We start from the raw sequence: 23,926 nt of genomic DNA on the forward strand, positions 1-23,926 counted from the left end.
CCTAGATTCTGATTTGCATTAAGTAACATTATAAACCTATTGTCTGTAGTCATTTGTTTCATGTATAAAAGGTCGATCACAGTAACAGTTGTCTGATTTAAGGTTTGCAGGCAGACACGCGGCCAGACACACACACACACACGCACATATATGTATGTATATATATAATAATAATTTTAAAAAATATGACAGTTTAAATCTGCACGTTTTATATGGGTCAGAGTTTCATTCAGCTGTTCCTCTTCATTCTCTCGCATATGACATTTATCTTAGATTCCAGGGCTGTCACATTCATAGACGTCAGCAGAGACTTCCTTAAAGTTCTAGACAGACAGAGGAGAAAACGAAAGCAAATGTTCTTCTTGCAATGTCGACGCAGTAGCTTTGGAAGATAAACGATTTCTTTAGTCATCGGTATGAAAATCTGCGGTGAGCATGTGAAAACGTTCATATTCATATATAGTTCAGTCGACTATAATTACGTTGTTAGCGTGATCAGTAGACAGAGTGATTAACCGACAAGTAAAGAGCTTTGAAACGGACCTTTCAGTCGCGGCAGAATTGTCAGTTTGCCGAAAATGCTATAAAATATGATCAAGATGTTGTCTGAATTAGGCCTATACAGACTACACTACTGGATATTACTGAATACTACTGAATTACTGAAGAGTAATAGACTGAATATGAAATCATGAGTTTACGTTCATGAAATCTGATCATGGAAAATCACTTGTAAATGCGGTTTAACCTGTCAGGTTACTCGGAGCGTCGTGTGACGATGATTGTGCTGACGATGTGACATTAACTAAATGAAGAGAGAAAAATAGTCCTGTGATTTTCACAATGTATTATGAACACATTAATGTCAGTGTGTATGGAGACAGTGTAACATATTATGAATATATTAATGTCAGTGTGTATGGAGACAGTGTAACATATTATGAATTTATTAATGTCAGTGTGTTGTATACGGAGACAGTGTAACATATTATGAATACATTAATGTCACTGTGTTATATATGGGAACAGTGTAACATATTATGAATGATATATTAATGTCAGTGTGTGGTATATGGAGACAGTGTAACATATTATGAACATATTAATGTCAGTGTTTTGTATACGGAGACAGTGTAACATATTATGAATGATATGTTAATGTTAATATGTTGTAAATGCACCCCCCCCCCCCCACACACACACTTTATGTTAGTAACATAAAGAGAGTAACTGTTATACCTGATAGATGAGGAGTTTATTTGGGAAGTTCAGTTTTTAAGACAGATAGGAGTGAATCTGAACAGAAACAAACAGATCAACATGGCCGCCACACGCTGTATATCTGGTCTCCATACACACTCCTGTTTATGACTGTGTGTGTGTCATCAGGACTAGAACATTTGCACTGTCTGAACAAGTGTCAGTGGACATTGTGAGAATGGAGAAAACTAAAAGGATTGACTGTGGGGACAGAGAGGAGAAGAACACTGTCTGTAGAATGAGTCAGTCTGGACAGTGTGAGGAGGAGGATCCTGTTGACTACAGGACACAGAGACCAGGATCTCCAGTACCCAGCTGTGTGTCTATGAAGAGTGACAGATCCATGCCTCAACCTATAGACTTCAGCAGAGAACCAGTCCCATCTGAGTCACAGTGAGTGATTGTATTTATACTGTATTAACTATATGTATAATATAAGTTGATATTAACACTGTGTATAATATATTCATACTGATAATGTCAATGTGTATAAACACAGCTAAAGAGAGATCACACAGGTTACAGTGAGATGTGTGGATATTTTGATTCAGATATTTGGAATCAAAGAGAGTGAAACTAAAACACACACAAAATGCTGTTCATATGTTGTAGTTCTTGGCTGTTATGAAACCAAACATTGATATGATTAAATGAAGTGGTCACCAAACAACAGGAAATGTCACACACTGATTCAGTCACTTTACCTGTAAACTCTTCAGTGATTTTCAGATGATTTTTCAGCAGATGATTCCTTATTGTCACTCTGTCACATTGACCAGTGTTTATGACACATGATATACTGTATATTATACACTGACTAACCTGCTCAATTCTCCCAGACCTCAGTACACACTCAGTACACACCATTCAAATCATTCTCATCCGACAAGGACACAGTTCACACTGCAAGGACAACCATTAAAAACAGGGCCGGCCAAAGCCTTTATGGGGCCCTGAGCAGAATTTGACTGGGGGCCCTCCACCGCCTCGGCGCCACCAATACTAATGACTATTGTCAATGTTTGATCATTCACACACCTACTGTAAATCTAACACACCCATTATCAGTTTTATTAGTGGTAGCTGTGTTTCTTACATCATACCAATGTCAGCCTGGCATGTGTTTACCCCTCTATGGTTTTTAATCTTAAAAGGTAGCAAACTCACAAGAGTGGTCTGGTGTTCATTTGCACTTTAATATTCAAAGTGATACAGCACTAAATGGCATACTGAATGTTTTGTACTGAAAAAGTAACAAAAATAAACCAGCAGACAATGCATTGACTGTAAAAAAGTTAACCACTTTAATGGGTTTTGGTTTGAAAAATTTGCAGTGTGGAAAAGTGCAGAACATATGATGTAACATTACGACCTTATTCTGGAAGTCTCCAAATTTTTTTACCCTCAGTGTGGCCCTAATACTCTGTCATAAGAACAACAATCAACTCCAGTTAAAATCAAATGACTTAGATAAACAGAGGGATATGTCCTTTTTACAACATTACTTTTTTGCTGTTTTTTCCATCGACCCAGAGGACAGGACTGTAATCTAACGTTAGTCTGACTGACTGTGTTTGTATCAAAATACAGTTAATGTCAGTTACAGTGTGTATGTGTATGAACATGACACCAGCTCTGACAGAGGCAGCAGTAACTGATTAAACCAATAGTATTAGCTCACCAGCCCGTTAACATAATAATGTGTTTTTATAAGATCACCACAATATAATATATCACAACTAAATAAATAAATAAAGTCAACTCTCTTGTGGGACATTTTAAGCGCTCTTGGGGGCCCTCTGGTGGCCATGGGGGCCTTAAGCAGCTGCTTAGTTCGCTTATAGTCGGGCCGGCTCTGTGTGTGTGTGTGAGTGAGACAGTGTGTGTGAGAGAGAGACAGAGACAGAAAGAGGGAGAGGGCAAGTGTGTGTGTGTGTATGTGAGAGAGAGAGAGAGAGAGAGAGAGAGAGAGAAAGAGAGATTGTGTGTGTGTGAGAGCAAAAGAGAGGGAGAGGGAGAGAGAGAGAGAGAGAGAGAGAGAGAGACAGAGAGCGAGAGAGAGAGAGAGCAAGTGAGTATGTGTGTGTCTGAGAGAGAGAGAGAGGGAGAGAGAGAGAGAGAGAGAGAGAGAGAGAGAGCAAGTGAGTATGTGTGTGTCTGAGAGAGAGAGAGAGGGAGAGATTGTGTGTGTCCATTAGCGGTGTTTGTCTCAAACGGCTGAGGGAGAATGTTAACAGGCCTGTGGTTTAACTGTATGTCAAACACCAGAAAATAGCTGAGGTTAAAGGGCATTAACTGCCAGATTTTTCATTCTCTCTATAAATGTATTTACTGGGCTGTAGAGATGATATAACTTGTGTTAAGGGTCATCCGTGTGTTCTCAATTTTTTTTAATCATCTGAAACATCATCCTAGAAAAGACACTATTTCAAAGTAATACATCTTTACATAGCAAATATGACATAAAGTAGAATAAAATAGAATAAACCAAACAGAATCTATAGTGTGGAGTGAAAAGCTTGTGTAGCTGAATGAGGATGTAGTTGAGACAGTCTTCTCTGTTCTCTGTCTGAGCGTTGGTTTGGTAGATGTTGGGAAGAGCAGTCAGTCAGAGCTAAGTATGTTTGATGGTTTTCTCTGTCTTTATACGCTGTTTAGAGAGAGAGTATGTGTGTGAGAGAGAGAGAGAGAGAGATTGCATGAGAGACAGAGAGTGTGTGTGTGTGTGCGTGTGTGTGTGAGAGAGTGAGAGGGTGCGTGTTTGTGTGTGTGTGTAAGAAAGAGAGTGTGTGTGTTTGAGCAAGAGACAGAGAAAGAGAGAAAGAGAGAGAGAGAGAGAGTGTGTGAAAGAAAGAGAAAGAGTAAGTGTGTGTGTGTGTGTGTGAGAGAGAGAGGGAGAGACAGAGAGAGTGTGCGAGAGAGAGAGAGAGAGAGAGAGAGAGACAGAGAGTGTGTGAGGGAGACAGCCCATTAACACAATATTGTGTTTTTGTGTGATTACCAGTGATATAATATATCACAACTAACTAACTAACTAAATGAATGAATAAATACATTGAAGGTCCCTTGTGAGACATTTTAAGCGCTCTTGGGGGCCCTCCAGGATCAGTACAGGTGTGGTCTGTGTCAGCAGGTTCAGAGTGGAGTTTTTTTATCCACCTCTCTCTCTCTCTCTCTCTCTCTCTCTCTCTCTCTCTCTGCAGTGTGGAGACAGATCTAACTGAGGATCAGTCTGGGTGTTGCCAAAACATCCAACACAGCACGTCCATGTCTGAGTCAGATGATGTCCTGCTGAGAATCATTGAGGGTCATAAAACCACCCTGAAAAAGAAGTATGAGTGCTTATATGAAGGTGTCGCACTGAAAGAAAACCAAACCCTCCTCAACAGCATTTACACAGAGCTCTACATCACAGAGGGAGAGAGTGAAGGAGTGAATGAGAAACATGAGGTTTTACAGATTGAAACAGCATCCAGGAAATGGGTTTCTCAAGACAAACCAATCAGCTGCAATGACATCTTCAAACCCTTGTCAACCAACAGAACTAAAGAGCAGAAAAAAGCCTTGTCTAGTCAGGAACCTGGCAGGGACAGACAAAAGCCAGAAATCAGAACTGTACTCACCAAGGGCATCGCTGGTATTGGAAAAACAGTCTCTGTGCACAAGTTCATTTTGGACTGGGCAGAAGGAAGGACCAATCAGGACATTGAGTTCATGTTGGTTCTTCCTTTTAGAGAACTGAACTTGGTTAAAGATGAACAGTTCAGTCTTCATGGACTTCTGCTAGAGTTTCACCCAGAACTGAAAGACTTGGATCCAAAGAAATATATTGACTGTAAAATGCTGTTCATCTTTGATGGTTTTGATGAGAGTCGACTTCAGTTGAATATTCCTGAGAGGCTGTGTGATGTGACCAAAACATCATCAGTGAATATACTGATATCAAACCTCATCAAAGGAAAACTTCTTCCCTCTGCACTCATCTGGGTAACCTCCAGACCAGCAGCAGCCAGTCAGATCCCCTCTCAGTTCATCAGTCGTGTGACAGAAGTCCAAGGATTCAGTGATTCACAGAAAGAGGAATACTTCAGAAAAAGAGTCAGTGATGAGAGTCAAGCCAACAGAATCATCTCACACATCAAGACATCAGTGAGTCTCCACATCATGTGTCACATCCCAGTGTTCTGTTGGATTTCAGCCACTGTGCTTCAGGAAATGCTGCATCAAGACAATGTTAAAGAGATCCCTAAAACCCTGACTGAGATGTACACACACTTTCTGCTCATTCAGACTAAAATGAAGAAGCAGAAATATGAAGAGAAAGTTGAGACAGATTCAAAGACTCCTCTGGAATCAAGCAAGGAGATCTTTCTGAAACTTGCTAAACTGGCTTTTAATCAGTTGCTGAGGGGCAATGTCATGTTTTATGAAGAGGATCTGAGAGAATGTGGCATTGATGTGAGTGAGGCCACAGTGTACTCTGGGATTTGTACTGAGATCTTTAAGGAGGAATCTGTGCTTCGTCAGAAGAAGGTCTACTGCTTTGTGCATCTGAGTGTTCAAGAGTTCTTTGCTGCTCTCTATGTGTTTTACTGCTATGTAAACAAGAGGAATGTGGAGGCACTGAAGTATTTTGGGTCGGGACTGAGAAGAAATGTACACAAGAACATGAAGACACTGGAGTATTTTGTATGGGGAACAGGAGAATCTGAATCCTTGGATGAGTTGCTGAAGAAAGCTGTGGATAAATCTTTGGAGAGTAAGGATGGACGTCTCGATCTGTTTGTCCGCTTCCTTCATGGCATCTCACTGGAGTCCAACCAGAAACTCCTGCAAGGCCTGCTGACACACACACAGAACAACCAGCAGAGCATCAAGGAAATAAGGCGTTACATCAAAGAGTTAAATAAAGACGGTGTCCCACCTGAGAGATGGATCAATCTACTGCACTGCCTGACTGAAATGAATGATCGCTCTCTCCATGAAGAAATTCAAGCTTTTGTCAAGTCTGAAAATTACACAACTGAACTCTCACTTGCACACTGCACAGCACTGGCCTACATGTTTCTGATGTCAGAGGAGGTGCTGGATGAGTTTGACCTGATGAAATACAAGACATCAGATGAGGGTCGTAGGAGACTGCTCCCAGCTGTGAGGTGCTGCAGAAAAGCTCTGTGAGTTTTTGTTTCACTTCACAACACTCACTCTTTAGAACAGTGGTTCTCAACCCGGTGTGCCGTGGAATTTTGAAGAACCCAAAGCATTTTTCTACAGGCTTATGAAATAGTATTTTTAAATACACCAATGAAGCTTCTTCTTAAATAAAAATGTTTGTAGGTAGTCACTTATTTACAACTTTGATTTTTTTTTTTATCTAGATGGCCTTTAGTCCCATTCTCAGTTTGATTATGAAAATAAATTTCGGTTTGGGGAGGAGAATTATTATTGTAGTGACCAGAGAAGATGGTCGCTTATGGCAAGCTGTTTTAACATTTAATCTCTAGACTGGATATATATTGTAGATATCTGTAATGTAATTGTTCCTAGTCAAAAAGAACATTTTAGATATCCACAATGACATTCCTACCATTTCAGATATCTACAACCCAGTTATTAGTAGTCATGATTTTAATTTCAGATATCCAAAATGAAAAACCATTCCTGATATTAAAAATTTAATTTTGAATATCCAGAATACCATGTGACTAGTAAAAATGTCATACTGGATATCCACAACTAGTATTATGACTAGTAAAAGTGCAATATCAGATATCTCCAGTTACAATTATGACTAAAAACAATGCAATTGCAGACATCCACAAATGTATAGGTCTTGCTCAGATGCACTTCAGTGCATTTTTAATAAATTACACGATTGTCTGTCTGATTTAACTATCTGTCTGATAATTATCTGACAGTCTGCTGTAGTGTAATATGGGTCAAATCTCACTAAAGACATTATAGCCTATCATACTGTGTGTGACATTCTTCATAATGAATAGCCAACTTTAAGTTGATGTGCCTTGACATTCTGGTTTGACCTTTGATGTGCCTTAGCCCCAAAAAGGTTGAAAACCTCTGCTTTAGAAGTTTTATTTGGAGGGGAATTGGTGGGAATTCCCTGGTCATATTTTGGCATGTTTTTGGAGAATACATATAAAGTAATGAATTACAGTATTTGATGAATGAGGGTGGCTGCAAGAACAAAATGAAAGAAAAAACAGTTCAGAACTGACTTCAGTCATTTTCTCCATTCAGTAATTTCCATAATTTTCAGAACCTCTGTGATGTCTAGACAAAGCTGATGTGTTTAGACAGGTCACAAAGACATTAACAGAAGTGTCTGAACAATCTCTCTCTCTTTCTCTGTCTCCCCCTCTCTCTCTCTCTCCATCTCTCTCTGTCTCTTTCTCTCCATCTCTCTCTCTCTCTCTCTCTCTCTGTCTCTCTCTCTCTCTCTCTCTGGTTGGATGCTGGGTGTGTGAGAGCATGTTCTCAGTGAAAGGACTGGGGAAAAAGGCTGTTCCCTTGAATTCTGTTTGTGTCTCTTTCTCCTTTTTCCTTCTACTCATCATTTTTTAACACTGGGTGAAAAATATATAGTATTGTATATATTTCAGATGCCTCCTGGGCAATGCTGTGTTTATAGAGTAGCTACAAATGTAATGTCAATATCTGAATGTGGAGGATGGTTATAACATCAAACTGTCTATAAAACAACTATAGGAGCCTAATGCCGTATGCCTATGAAATGTTTGTTTTGTGTTTGTATTTGTGCATCAGCTTGTGGGTTTACGGTTGTCATGCATGTCAGGTGGGTGTAGGTGTAGGTAGCGTTTGAAAGAATGAGGGAACATATTCACCTGTTCACCGGTATGGCAGCAAGTCCAGCTTTTGAAGTTCAAGTTTCAAGTTCAAGTTTAAGTTTATTCAGAGCCCAATATCACTGTTTACAGTCTCAAAGGGCTTTACATGCCCACAGGATTACAACAAAACAGAGCAGGGTGGCACCCCCTGACTTGATCCTCATAGCGGGCAAGAAAAAACTCCTCAAAAAACCCAGACGTTAGGTAAAAATAGGAGAAATCTTGAGAAGGACCACAAAGAGAGGAGAACCCTTCTAGGCCAGCCAGGCGTGCAGTAGGTGCCAACCCAGTGGGCAATTTACAAAACAACACAGTGATAATAAAATGAAAACACAACTGGTAGGTAGTATGAGGAATGACAAGACAGCATGGGGCTCAGTTGGGGTGGACGGCACAGCTGTAGCAGCGCAGGAGGACACGAAGCCGCAGCAGCCATCGGGATGACGGTGAAGAGAGATGACATGGAGGGTGTGTGGGGGGGGGGGGGGGCACACCTAAGAGAAAATAGCCACATTCAAACCAGACACTCATGCTCAAACAGATGAGCCACAGCCATGCAGGAAATGAGTGAGGGAAGGTGAGCATTATTGGAGAACTGATTTACAGGATAATTTTATTCTTTAAAAAGTCAGTGTTTTGTTTTCCTTCTCTCTGTGTAGACTCAGAGACTTTAACCTCACTCAGCAGTCCTGTGAAACTATCGCCTCAGCTCTGAAGTCAGTGAACTGCCCCCTGAGAGAACTGGACCTGAGTAACACTGGTCTTCAGGATTCAGGAGTGACGATGCTCTGTGCCGCACTAAAGAATCCAAACTGTCAACTGGAAATACTGAGGTCAGTCATTCTGAATGGAGCAACGTGTTGATAAGTTTTACAGTCATTCAATTAAATACTAAACATTTTTTTCCAGTCATTCAATTCATATAAATAGTAAATAGTTTTTCCAGTCATTCAATTCATACAAATAAAATAATAAATAGTGTATGAATCAGTAATGAAATAAGCACATCAAATCATATTATGTGACTTTATGAAAAAGATCAAAGTTGGGTCTGATGACAATAGTAAGACCAACAGTCAGGAGCAGAGTCACTCTCCAGAGGGAACAAACAGCATCATCAACAATGGCAGGTTTCTGATATTTCTAATCTTCTCACACAGTAGACTCTCAGAGTACATTTACTAGTGTGAATGGGTTTGTTTCATTCAGAATGACCTAGATTTAGTGTTTTATGAATACGAATACGAAATACTTTATTAATCTCGAGGGAAATTCAAGTGTCGCAACAACACTGTCAGCACACACCAAACACAACATAGAATAAAAAAGTAGAATATAATCAGATAAATAGGAAATAGGAATACATTTAAAACAAGATAAACTAAAGGTTGTGTCTGTACATAGCACAGTAATTGGTGACGTAATAAATAGCTGTAAAGTGAGAATAGTGAGGTAGATAGAACTTATTGCCATAGTGCAGGAGTTATAAGCATAGTATATAATGAATATAATGAATATGCCACAATAGAGCAGCAGTAGTGAGATTATCACTATTGTGTGGTGTGTAATGTGCAATAGAGAGCATTGTTGTTAGATGTGCAATGGAGAACATTGTCATTGTTACACGTGTAAAACGACAATACTAACTGCACAGTGCAAATCTAACCAGATACTGTGATAAGGAGTGAGATAGATAGACATAGTTATTGTCCATTATGCAATTGTCCATAGTGCAGTCATTATGTTGAAGTAGGAGCAGCATAGGGTATCAGGCGTCAGTCTAACCCTTTGCTGCGGCAGAGAGGGGAGGAGTTGTACGATTTGATGGCTGTCGGCAGAAACGACCTTCTGTATCTCTCAGTGGAGCATCTGGGGAAGATCAGCCTGCCGCTGAAGGTGCTTCTCAGTTTAACAAGCTCGTCATGAAGGGGATGTGTGTAGTTGTTCAGGATGCTCACCAGTCTCTTAAGCATCCTCCTCTCTGCCATCACCCCCAGTAAGTCTAGCTCAGTTCCACCTCCTATGACAGAGCTGGCTTTCCCGACAAGCTTGTTCAGTCTGTTAGCATCCCCAGCTTTCAGTCCACACACCCAGCACACCACCGCGTAGAAAATGGCTCTGGATACCACTGACTGATAGAACATCTGAGGCATCCTATTGCAGGCATGGAAGGATCGTAGTCTCCTCAGGAAGTAGAGCCAACTCTGGCCCTTCTTGTGAAGGGCCTCTGTGTTCTTAGTCCACTCCAGCCTGTCCTCCACGTGCACTCCAAGGTATTTGTAGGAGTGGACTACCTCAACATCTTCTCCATGGATGGAGACGGGGGTCAGGGTAGGCTTATTCCTGCGGAGGTCCACGACCAGCTCCTTTGTCTTGCTGACGTTCAGCTGTAGATGGTTCAGGCTGCACCACTCCACAAAGTCCTTTACCAGTCCTCTGTATTCTGCCTCCTGTCGCCTGCTGACACACCCTACAATGGCAGAGTCATCAGAGAACTTCTGAAGGTGGAATGACTCTGAGTTGTAACTGAAGTCGGAGGTGTACAGGGTGAACAGGAAGGGAGAGAGGACGGTCCCCTGGGGGGCCCCTGTGCTGCTTAACACTCTGTGCTGCTTAACACAGCTCCCCAGTCTCAGGTACTGTGGTTTGTTTGTCAGATGGTCCATTGTCCAGGTCACAAGCGGAGCGTCAACCCGCATGCTCCTGAGCTTGTCTCCCAGCAGTACAGGCTGAATGGTGTTGAATGCACTGGAGAAGTCAAAGAACATGACTCTCACAGTGCTCCCAGCCTTGTCCAGATGAGAGCAGGCTCGGTGCAGCAGGTATATGATGGCATCCTCCACTCCGACGTGTTCCTGGTAAGCAAACTGCAGGGGGTCTAGTGCTGGTCTGACCAGGGGTTTAAGGTGGGAGAGGACCAGCCTCTCCAGGGTCTTCATCACGTGTAATGTTAACCCCACTGGCCTATAATCATTTAAGACCTTGGGGTGCCCCTTCTTGGGCACAGGGACCAGGCATGACGTTTTCCAGAGTGTGGGGACCCTTCCCAGTCCCAGGCTCAGATTAAAGATGTTTTGGAAGACACCACAGAGCTGTTGGGCACATCCCTTCAGCACCTCTGTGCTCACGCCGTCGGGGCCTGCAGCTTTGCCTGAGTGGAGTTTTTCCAGTTGTCTTCTGACTTTTCAGTTGTCAGTTGTGATGGTTGGGGCGAGTGGTGAGGGGGGAGGAGCAGGAGGGAGCTGAGAAGGGCTGGAGGGGAGCTGCATGGTGATTTGGGAGGTGTGAATGGTTGAGGGGCTGGGGGGTGAGTGGACAAGGGCTCCAGTGTGAAACCTGTTGAAAAACAGGTTTAACTCATTGGCCCTGGTCACACTGTCCTCTCTCATACGGCTGCTGGTCTGACTGTAGCCGGTGATTCTCCTCATACTGTTCCACATTTCCCTTGTGTTATTCTGTTACAGCCTGTCCTCCATCCTCCTCCTGTAGGCGTCCTTGCCCTCCTTGATCTTAGCACTTAGTGCTCTCTGGACCCTCTTCATCTCCTCCTTGTCCCCAGCCCTGAAGGCCCTTTTTTGTCATTAAGGAGGGCCTTTATGTCACTGGTGATCCAGGGTTTGTTATTGGGGAAACACTGTACTGTGTGGGTGGGGTTGACATTGTCCACACAGACGTTAATGTAACCCGTAATACATTGTGTTAACCCCTCTATGTCCTCACCATGCGGCTCGCTCAGAACCTCCCAGTCCGTAGCCTCAAAACAGCCCCTCAGAGCCTCAACTGCATCCTGCCACCATCTCCTGACTGTCTTGGTGGTTACAGGTTGCCGCTGGACTAGAGGCTTATACTGGGGTGAGAGGTGGACCAGGTTGTGATCCCATCTGCCAAGTCGGGGGGAGGGCTGTAGAGCTATATGCGTCTTTAATGTTAGCATATAGTAAATCCAGGGTTTTATTGTCTCTGGTTGGACAGTCAACAAACTGGGTGAAGTTTGTCATAATAGAGGAGAGCGTCACGTGGTTGAAGTCTCCAGAAATCGTGATGAAAGCGCTGGGGTGCTGTGACTGAAGCTCCGCTGTGACCGAGAGTATGACGTCACCTGCTGTGTTCGCGTCGGCAGATGGCGGAACATAAACAGCGATCATGATAACTGGTGAGAATTCCCTCGGCAAATAATAGGGACGTAGGCTCAGCGCTAAAAGTTCAGTGTCCGGGCTGCAGACTTTATCCTTGACAGTCGTGTGCCCTGGATAACACCATCTGTTGTTAACATTAGCGAACCCCCTCCTTTCCTCTTAGCGCTCTTCTTTCGCTCTCTGTCTGCCCGTATCGTCTGGAAGCCGGTGACGGTAGAGTTGTAGTCCGGGATGTCTTCACTGTGTGTGTTACTTAGGGACAACAGAGCAATATCCCATGTTTTTATGTGGTCCTTTATGTGATTATATCCATATATGTCAGGTGAGTGAATGAACTCTGAAACACAAGAAAACATTTGGGAAATGGTGGGAGAACAGACACACACTGACCAGTCTAATGTGAACAGTGTTAAAAAGAATGAGTGGATGATGCCATTGCAAATAAATGGAGTTTTAACTCTACTCAAACTGGACACTGGGACAAAGGCCAGTTTGATTAGTGAGAGTGATATCAGAGCAGTGAAAATAAAGCCTCACATTCACGGGAAGGCCGTACAGCTCAAGGCCTACAGTGGACAACACATGGAAACTAAGGGCACATACAGATTCAGAGTTGAAGTAAAGGAGAGAGAAGATCACCTTATGTTTGTTGTGGTGTCAGATGGGCGTGACTGACTTTTGGGTGATGAGACTTGTGAGGACTTAGACCCAGTTAAAGGAGTTTACTATATCAACAGCTCCAATGATCAGAGTCATAGTGTAGATGTAATTGTGCAGAGATTTCCAGATGTCTTTAAAGGGTTTGGTACTCTAGCATTCACATATAAGATATGATTGAAGGACGACATGCAGCCAGTAGTCCATGCTCCCAGGAGGGTCCCAGAGCCACTTAGAGATTGTCTAAAGAAAGAGTTAGACAGAATGGTGTCTCTAGGAGTGATAAAGAAAGTGGAAGAGCCCACAGAATGGGTGAATTCAATGGTCTGTGTCAAAAAAGCAAATGATGATCTCCACATGTGCATGGACCCAAAAGATTTAAATGTAAATATCAAACCTAATGCAAATACGATCAAATTCCTACAAGGGAAGAACACAAAGTACAGCACAAAGTAGTGTACATTTAGCACTACATTTGGGCGTTTTTTGTTTTGGAAGGGACTGCCATTTGAAATTTCCTCCGCTCCTGAAATACTTCACTGTGCCATGGGACATATTGTTGAGTGCATAGACGGTTGTGTGTGTTTATGTAGACGACATTGTGTTATGCGGTGTGTGTTTATGCAGACAACATTGATCATCCTCATTGCATGTAATACAGACTTTTTGGTGACAAGCTTTCAGGAGATGGTGTTAAGCTGGACAAGAACAAGGTGCAAATGATCCTCAACACGCCCAGACTCACTGACAAAAAGTCTGTAGTACATGCAATGGGGATGATCAATTTCAGAAAATTCAGACTGAACCTGTCTTCACAAACAGTTTACCTGAGAGAACTGTTACATCATACAAGTGAATTCAAGTGGACTGAGAATTATGAACAAGAATGGGAGAGACTAAAAATCAATCTAACTACAGAGTCAATACTCACCTTCTCTGACTCAAAGAAACCAACCAAGATATCCACTGATCCACTGACGGTTGTCACATATGCCTCAAGGACGATGACTCAGACTGGGAGAGAATGTCTAGGGTTAGTGTATGGGGTTGAGAAAGTCCACAGCTATGTGTACGGCTCAAATCAAAAGTGATCGTGGATGAAACTGCTAAAGACAAAGTTTGCAACGGGTCGTAACAAATCTTAAGAAGAACTTTGCAGAACACTACAACTTTTAACATCTAAGTTCAAGTCTGCTGTACGATCAGTCAAACGGCAGAGCCGAGAAAGGAGTTCATATTGTCAAACAGCTGCTTAAGGAGGTGACAGACAGTAAATCAGATCCTTGTGTAGCTCTGTTAAGTTACCGAGCTTCACCTGTGGAACATGGTGTGTCTCCTGCTGAACTTTTTTGAATCACAAATTATGCATCATGCTTAAGAAAAAATGAGCTCTTGAAAAAGAGGCAAAAAGCACTTGATGACTTTCAGTGCATGACACCGTGAGAGTTGAAGATTCAAACACCCGGAATATAAAGACACAGTCAGGACAGAGGATGGACAAACCCTTAGGAGGAATCGTCAGTCTCTTCTGAAAACGAGAGAGACTCTGCAGGAGCAGACTAATGGAGGAGATACAGTCTGTGATTCATCATCTGATCCAGTTTACAATGTTACATCAGAACCAGCACCACTGCAAGACAACACTGGTCCAGCTGAACATACATACTAACCTGTGTTGAGAAGATCCACACACACTGTTAAACCACCTGACAGGCTGAATCTGTAAAAGAACAGAGAAAAAAATCATGAAACAGGACTCTGACATTGTCCATCTGAAATGGAATTTGAGAAATAGCCAGATTGACACTTAACATTTAAAAAAAGAGAGAGAAATGCACTTATGTTTGTTTCTTTTGGACATTTCTTTGGACTTCATTTCGGTTTAATCGTATGCAAGGGTTTTGTGGGAGAGAATTCTCAGCCTGGGCCAGATATGACCGAGAATCCAGCCACACTGTTCATCTTCTTAAAAAAAGACAGTCAAAGTTTTCAGAGTCTGATGCAGTACACGTTTATTGCATAAACTCAAAGCAGCATACAATAAACAGAGCCGGTCCTGGGAGTGACTAACTAACCGGTACACATCACCTATAGTTATACAAAAGTCATATCAGGGATTATCCAGTGATTGTCAAGACAGTCATCAGAGGACTTCCCATCTTCTTTGCCTATCTTGCTAGACACCGTCATTTCCTAATGATGTAATCAGGAACTGACATCTTGACCCAGGCCAAACTCAAAAATAAGTGAGAATACTGTCTTACATCAGCACCTGCACTGATAAATAAACAAAAATGAATGAGTGCTTGTTAGAGAATACAAAGATTACATGAGAGCACTCTTTCAACTTATCATAGTGCCCTTGGCTATATTCCAACACAGTCAGACTTCTCATCTTCTCCAAAAAAGGCTCACACCATGTAACCTTGAATGTTTGACCATCAGCACTTTCTGCACAGAGACAAACACAATGACCTTTCTATTCCCCCATTTACAGATCACATCTTTATACAAGAATTTCATACATTTACTTTAATATAAATGATTATATGGTTATAAATTCTTAAAGCAAAATAATTATTGATAAAGAAAAAATGATTATGTTTAACTTATGATTAACTTACACAAAAATGATTACATAACTGTTATGATGTTTTCATAAACCAAAGAAAAGAAATTATTTCTCCAACAGTTTGTTCTTGCGCAGTTTAATTGTATTATACGGAATAACTTGCTCTCATGCCTCAAAGGAAAGGGGATGTAGTGATATAAAATTATCCAGTTGTGTAGTGACGTATCAGACCCACTAGATGGCGTTATGCTGTGTTTTAGAATACCCGAGTGACGTTTTGAGTGGCTGCTTTACGACGCTTTGATTAGTAGAGCGGCAGTTTTAACTGAAATGTGAAGAGCGGTAATCTCGTGTCACGAGCCTGTAATAAAATCAGTGATACATTAAATGTGTCGGAAATGTTTTCGGATGGCTGTCTCGTTTGTGCTTCTATAAAGTAAGTTTCTTGTTTCTTTTATATATTTGTGCATTAACTGTCAGAGGAATGTTAGTTATGGGAATGCAAAAATTGTCTCTCTCTCTCTGTGGACTTGCACTCGAAGTCCATTCATTGAGGGGAAAAAATTGTGTGTAATTATTTTTACCTCAACATTTCTAACACACTAAGCTGAATGTATGTGGTTGTTTTAGCATCGTACAAGCAGAACCCAGTTTAAAAGGTTTTCTATCCACCGCAGTAGGGCTTTCTACAGGTCAGTGTGATCAGTTTGAACCGGCGAGAGAAGCTGGCAGATCTCGACTCTTTTTGCTGTAGTCATTATTGGGGTCACTAATTGTCGAAGAGATTTTACCTGCAGACCTGATCACTCGCTTATTATAAAAGCAAAATTTATGAAATTTCATAGAGGACTTTGCAATCGGTTTCTTAGGCTATTTTAAGCCGTCGTTTTTTAAGCAACCAAAGTCAGTGGGAAACCGAGAGACTTGCTAACGGCCGGAGAGCGAGGGGTGAATTTTCTGAGGTCAAATTTGAGAGAGACCGACGAACGAACGTCAAGTGTGTGGGAAATGTCGGATTCTCTGTGTCTTTCTTCTTTACCTTCGTGTACAAAGTAAGTGTCGTATTCTTTTTAAATACCTGTGGAAAACCGTCAGTAAAATGTTTTAGTGTATTTATTCAGACGGATTTTGAATTAATAAGATATTGGAATTAGTCTCTGAATACCGTTATTTACACGCGCTGTTAGCCTCAGTGCAGTGGCGACGGTCACAGAGTTGAAAAGTTTCTCCTCGATTTGACGGCGAGTAATTCAACATTTAGGATAAAATATTCAACGGTAAATGAAAATGCCTTCATTTTTACGTGGTAAATTTGAGTTTCTTCTCGTATAAGTAACCATACTTGTCATCAAATTTACCAACTGTGCTTTTGATCTTTACATGACTGTCAAGGTTCGGAACGGAGAATCGGACCCAAAAGCAGTTTCAGTTCGATGTTTTAATAAAGAAAAGATCTCTCAACACAAAAAGTCTTCAGACTCTCCAGGGAAAAAACAGGAACACAAAAACAGCACACAAAATGGCTGTAGAACAAAACTCAGGCAGACTAACTAAAAGGCAGGCAAAATGACAATTTCAGAACAGGTAGTATTCTAACAGGCAACTGGCAGGAAAACAAAAACAGGCTTTCAGTCTAGACAGACTCAGTCAAGATACTGGGACAATCTGACAAACCAGAGACAAGCAGAGGAAGGTATAAATAGACAGAGTAATCCAAACAAAAATGAGAAACAGGTGAACTCAGAAGGCGGGAAACGGACAAAGACAGGAAGTAGAAACACAAGTGAGGGGTGGGGTCGGAGTGACAGGGAAAACCAAAACAAACAAAAGCACATGGTAAAACAAAAACACAGAGTGACCAGCAGGGGGCCACAGAATGACAGTCCAAGTGCAGGTGCTGACAGTACCCCCCCCTCAACGGACGCCTCCAGGCGTCAAAGCAGGGTGATGAGGATGCAGATGATGGAAGTCGCGAATAAGGGCCTTATCAAGGATGTGGCGGGCCGGAACCCAGGTTCGTTCCTCTGGCCCATATCCCTTCCAGTCAACCAGAAACTGGAGGCCACGTCCACGTCGACGGACATCCAGCAGCTTATGCACAGTGAAGGCAGGAGCCCCATCAATAAGACGGGGGGGAGGGGGGGGGACACAGTGGGAGGAGAGAGAGGGCTGTGGCAGACTGGCTTGATCCGGGAAACGTGGAAGGTTGGATGGACCCGCCGAAGAGAGAGAGGCAGCCGCAGGCGGACTGCAGATGGGCTGAGGACCCGCTCAATGACATAAGGCCCAATGAAGCGAGGAGCCAGCTTACGGGAGTCGACTCTGAGGGGCAGATCCTTAGTGGAGAGCCAAACCCTCTGTCCTCTCCTGTAGCGGGGCGCCTTGATCCTACGTCGGTCTGCTAACCGCTTGACCTGGGCGCCAGAACGCAACAGGGAGGTACGGGCACGTCTCCATGTGGACCTACACCGCCGGATGAATGCCTGGACTGATGGAACAGAGGTGTCTGGTTCCTGAGAAGAGAAGAGAGGTGGTTGATAGCCTAGGCAGCACTGAAAAGGGGACAGACCAGTAGAAGCAACGGGCAGGGAATTGTGGGCATACTCAGCCCACGCCAGATGTTGACTCCAGGAGGAGGGATTCTGGGAGGCCAGGCACCTAAGGACTCTTTCCAAGTCCTGGTTGGCCCTTTCTGTCTGGCCATTGGTTTGAGGGTGAAAACCTGATGAAAGACTGGTAGTGGCGCCAAGAAGCCTACAGAATTCCCTCCAAAACGTGGACACAAATTGAGGACCTCGATCAGAAACAATGTCCAAGGGCAGTCCGTGTATTCTAAAAACATGATTTATCATGAGAGACGCCGTCTCCTTAGCAGAGGGAAGTTTAGTCAGGGGAACAAAATGTACACACTTGGAGAATCTGTCAACAATTGTTAGAACAGTGGTGTTACCATCAGATGGTGGAAGGCCAGACACAAAATCCAAGGCTATGTGGGACCATGGTCGGTTGGGTATCGGGAGTGGCTGAAGGAGTCCTGTGGGTGGTTGGAGGTCTTGTTACGTGCACAGGTCTGACATGCAGCAACGAAGGCCTGAACATCAACAGCCATTCTTGGCCACCAAAAGCGTTGACGTAGAAAGGCCATAGTCCTCCTGACTCCAGCATGACAGGTCAACCGGGAAGAATGACCCCACTGCAGGACCTGAGAACGGACAGCGCTGGGAACAAACAGACAGTTAGGAGGACAATTGTCAGGACTGGATTCATGTTGTTGGGCAGAACGGACCACAAACTCAATATCCCAGGTGATGGCGTCAACCAAGCAACGAGGGGGCAAAATGGTATTAGGAGCAGGGACATGCACAGGAGCACTAAACTGGCGAGAGAGGGAGTCAGGCTTGGCATTCTTTGAACCAGGGCGGAATGACAATGTAAAATTGAAACGGCTAAAAAAAAAGAGACCACCTAGCCTGACGAGCATTGAGACGTTTAGCTGACTTTAAATATTCAAGGTTCCTATGGTCCGACCATACAAGAAAAGGAACCTTTGAACCCTCCAGCCAGTGACGCCATTCCTCTAAAGCCAACTTAACGGCCAGTAATTCTCTGTCTCCGACATCATAGTTATGTTCAGTGGGTGTGAGTCGATGAGAGAAAAAGGCACATGGGTGCAGTTTATTATCTGTAGTGGACCTCTGGGACAGGACCGCTCCTACCCCCGACATCCGAGGCGTCCACCTCCACAATGAACTGGCGTGCTGGGTCGGGCATAGTCAGAATGGGGGCAGAGGTGAAACGCTTCTTCAGTTGTTGGAAAGCATTCTCTGCTGCCTCCGACCAGAGAAATCTGACAGAAGATGAGGTCAGACTCGTTAGAGGAGATGCTAAGGAGCTGTAGTTGCGTATGAACCTTCGATAAAAATTGGCAAAACCCAAAAACCTCTGCAGATCCTTGCGAGACTGGGGAGTAGGCCACTCCACGACAGCTTTGATTTTGGCCGAGTCCATCTCTACCCCCCCCTCAGAGATAACAAAGCCCAGAAACGATGTAGAATTCCGATGGAACTCACACTTCTCTGCCTTTACAAAAAGTTGGTTCTCCAGCAACCTTTGAAGAACAAGTCTGACATGCTGGACGTGATCACGTAGAGATCTGGAAAATATTAAAATGTCATCAAGGTAGACGAAAACAAACTTGTTAACCATGTCACGCAGGACGTCATTAACCAGGGACTGAAAAACAGCTGGGGCATTGGTCAAGCCAAAGGCCATGACGAGGTACTCATAGTGACCTGTGGGGGTATTAAACGCTGTCTTCCATTCATCTCCCTCCCTGATTCGTACCAAGTGGTAGGCATTTCGAAGGTCCAACTTGGTAAACACTGTGGCCCCCTGTAACAGCTCAAAAGCAGAGGACATTAAGGGCAGAGGATATCTGTTCTTCACAGTGATGTCATTAAGGCCCCGATAATCAATGCAAGGTCTCAGCGAGCCATCCTTCTTACTCACAAAGAAGAATCCTGCACCCGCTGGAGAGGAAGAGGGACGGATAATTCCCGCGGACAGGGAATCCTCAATGTATTTGTTCATGGCCCTCTGCTCAGGGGGTGATAGAGAATAAAGTCGACCACGAGGTGGTGAAGAACCAGGAAGCAGGTCTATGGCACAATCATAGGGACGGTGAGGCGGCAAAGAAGAGGCCCTGGACTTGCTGAAGACTGGTCTCAGATCCAGGTATTCATCTGGTACTTTGGACAGATCTGGAAATTCCTCGAGTTCCTCAGAAAAAACAGGTGAGGGGTTATGGGCAGATCTCAAACACTGGTAATGACAGAATGGGCTCCAGCCCAAAATAGAATTATTCACCCAGTTAATATGAGGGTTGTGTTTGACTAGCCATGGGTGGCCGAGAACAATGGGAATGTGAGGAGAGTCAATAACATAAAGAGCAATCTCCTCCTTGTGATTGCCAGAAAGCATCAAACTCACCGGAACTGTAAGGTGCGTCACATTGGCAAAACTGCTCCCATTCAGAGCAGAGGCAGTCAGAGGAGTCTGCAGGGTGGAAACCGGAACTCCCCACTTGGTGGCCAGGGACGCGTCAATGAAACTCTCCTCAGCACCGGAGTCAATCAGAACAGATGTAGTGTGCCGGTGGCCTCCCCACATCACAGAGGCTCTTAGAACAGTACGGAGGGATGGGGAGATCGTTGAAGGAATAACGCTCACTAGGACTCCCCGCTTCACTGGTGAGCCTTGTCTTTTGCTGGACAGGTTGAAACAAAATGACCTTGATGACCACAGTAGAGACAGGCATTGGAATCCATCCTCCTCCTTCTCTCAGCTGGTGAAAGGCGGGTCTGGTCGATCTGCATTGGCTCAGGTTGGGCTGGTGGAGCAGACGACTTTAATCCTATGTTAGGAGTGAGGGAGAAGGGGACGGTCCCAAGGCGTTGATAAGGTCGCTGGGAATTGAGTGGAGTCTTGAACCTGCGCAGCTGACTCAGCCGGGTGTCAACACGGATAGCCACATCCACCAAGTCATCAAACGAATTAGGCAGATCGCAGGGAATCAGTTCATCTTTTATACTCTCAGAAAGGCCGTTAAAAAAAATGTCGTAAAGAGCTTCTAGATTCCAACCCGTAGATGAGGCAAGGGTGCGGAATTCTATTGCGAAGTCAGAGACAGACCTGTTCCCTTGACGGAGGTGCAGGATCTCACGTGCAGCTTCTCTACCCTGCTTTGAGCGATCGAAGACCTTCTTCATCTCAAAGGAAAATTGCAGAAAGTCATCCTGAATTGCCACATTATTGGTCCACATGGCTGTTCCCCAGTCTCGAGCCCGCCCGGACAGCTGGGTGATGACATATGCAACCTTGGAGCGATCGGACGGAAAGGTAGAGGATTGTAGTTGAAAAATGAGCTCGCACTGGGCTAGGAATGACTGGCAGGAACCTGGATCTCCTGAGTATGTCTCAGGGGGCGGCAGACGAGGCTCCCGAGCAGGCAGGATGGGAGGTGCTGAAGACAAGGGAGCAGTTTGAGAAGAAGCCAGCTGGAGTTGTTGCACCTTAGCAGTCAGGTCCGTCACACGGGCAGCAATCTCCTCCACTGTCTTGGAGACAGTGTTGAGCTGTGTCTGGTGTCTTCCCAGCATTGCTCCATGCACATCAAGCACACTCTTTAATTGCTGAAATTCCACTGGGTCCATGATGGTCAGATTGTTCTGTCAAGGTTCGGAACGGAGAATCGGACCCAAAAGCAGTTTCAGTTCGATGTTTTAATAAAGAAAAGATCTCTCAACACAAAAAGTCTTCAGACTCTCCAGGGAAAAAACAGGAACACAAAAACAGCACACAAAATGGCTGTAGAACAAAACTCAGGCAGACTAACTAAAAGGCAGGCAAAATGACAATTTCAGAACAGGTAGTATTCTAACAGGCAACTGGCAGGAAAACAAAAACAGGCTTTCAGTCTAGACAGACTCAGTCAAGATACTGGGACAATCTGACAAACCAGAGACAAGCAGAGGAAGGTATAAATAGACAGAGTAATCCAAACAAAAATGAGAAACAGGTGAACTCAGAAGGCGGGAAACGGACAAAGACAGGAAGTAGAAACACAAGTGAGGGGCGGGGTCGGAGTGACAGGGAAAACCAAAACAAACAAAAGCACATGGTAAAACAAAAACACAGAGTGACCAGCAGGGGGCCACAGAGTGACAGTCCAAGTGCAGGTGCTGACAGACTAATGACTTGGCCAGTAAACAGGGTGTCTGTCTCGCTTTTGTTCTGTGTGGAACATGGCTGGTCCTTTTAATATGAACTTGACTGACAGTTTTATAAGTGTTGTCCTTTTTGATCTCTTATCTCTTATTTAAATTTTCACTAGTCTCTCCTGTTTAAAGTGTACAGTTAATTACAACTTGCACTCATCCCAAAATATTACAGTATGTGTTTGAGCAATTTAAGCAAATTTTTCACAACATTTAACACCTTTCTGGTCAAACTCTATCAGTACAATTTTTAATTGTTAAATGAGTGAATGCTTGTGCTCTCTCTCTCTCTCTCTCTCTCTCTCTCTCTCTCTCTCTCTCTCTCTCTCTCTCCAGACTTGCTGGTTGTAATCTCACTGAACAGTCCTGTTCATCTATAGCCTCAGTTCTACAGTCAGTAAACTGTCCCCTGAGAGAACTGGACCTGAGTAACAATGACCTTCAGGATTCAGGAGTGAAGTTTCTCTGTGTGGGACTGAAGAATCCACACTGTAAACTGGAGATACTGAGGTCAGTTTTAATCAGGAACTGAAATGCAGTACTTAGAGTGACTATGTTCATATTAAAATGAGACCAGGTTGATGTATAGTATGGTTATTAAAGTGCGGTTGTGTGTGAGACATACTGATCATAAAAGATGGATTTCCCCCAGTATCTGTACAGCTAATGTTAGTAACTGGTCTATGAGTTTAGTTAATGTGATAGTTTCACAAAGTCAACATTTATGGTAAAACAGAGTGGAACCTTTACAATGAATCACACTTCACAAACCAGATGATGAGCTGATATTCTCTCTCTGTATGTTTATTTCTCTCTCTCTCTCTCTCTCTCTCTCTCTCTCTCTCTCTCTGTAGGTTGTCTGGTTGTTTAGTGACAGATGAAGGTTGTTCTCCTCTGGCTTCAGCTCTGAGTTCAAACCCCTCACACCTGAGAGAACTGGATCTGAGCTACAATCACCCAGGAGACTCAGGAGTGAAGCGTCTCTCCACACAGATGAATCAACACTGTCGACTTAAGTTAGTACAGTCTGTGTGTGTGTGTGTGTGTCTGTGTGTGTGTGTTTATGTGTAAGACTCATCCACTGTCTGTTGTGTGTTTTTGTAGTGTGGACCATGGAGGAGAATTCATGATCAAACCAGGACTAAGAAAATGTGAGTACACACACACACACACATTCAGTTTGGTTCACCCATGGAAAAGAGACCATTTATGTGATTCCTTTAAAAATACAACTTTTGTTAATGAAAAAAGAGAGATACAGTGGTCCCTCGCTATAACGCGGTTCACCTTTCGCGGACTCGCAGTTTCGCGGATTTTTTTTAGTGCAATTTTGCATGCTTTTTTTTTACAGCGCATTGTGTTCTGTGTCCTGATTGGCTGTAGACCGTTGTCAATCAATCTCCTCCATGCCGTGTCTCCTGTACAGTACAGAATGCGCTCAGCTTGCCAAATTTACATAAATCTTCGATCGGTAGCAGTGTGACTCTGAAGTGCTGTACTGTATGTTTGCAAGTTTTCTCCCCAACAAACCCCACAATGTCGACGAAACGTTCTGCATCGTCAAAGGCACCTGCGGTAGCACCCAAAAGGCAAAGGAAGATGCTAACCATCGCACAAAAAGTTGGACTTCTGGACATGCTAAATTAAGGTGGAAGTTAC

At 43.5% G+C, this 23,926-nt stretch overlaps 1 pseudogene; it reads left to right on the top strand.

The window, feature by feature from the left end:
• The first annotated feature begins 4,560 nt into the window (after positions 1-4,560).
• The window catches only part of LOC115821884 (NACHT, LRR and PYD domains-containing protein 12-like), a 123,751-nt pseudogene continuing 104,385 nt past the window's right edge, over positions 4,561-23,926 (top strand).

Source organism: Chanos chanos, chromosome 9 (assembly GCF_902362185.1).
Source record: "Chanos chanos chromosome 9, fChaCha1.1, whole genome shotgun sequence".
Lineage (NCBI taxonomy): Eukaryota > Metazoa > Chordata > Actinopteri > Gonorynchiformes > Chanidae > Chanos > Chanos chanos.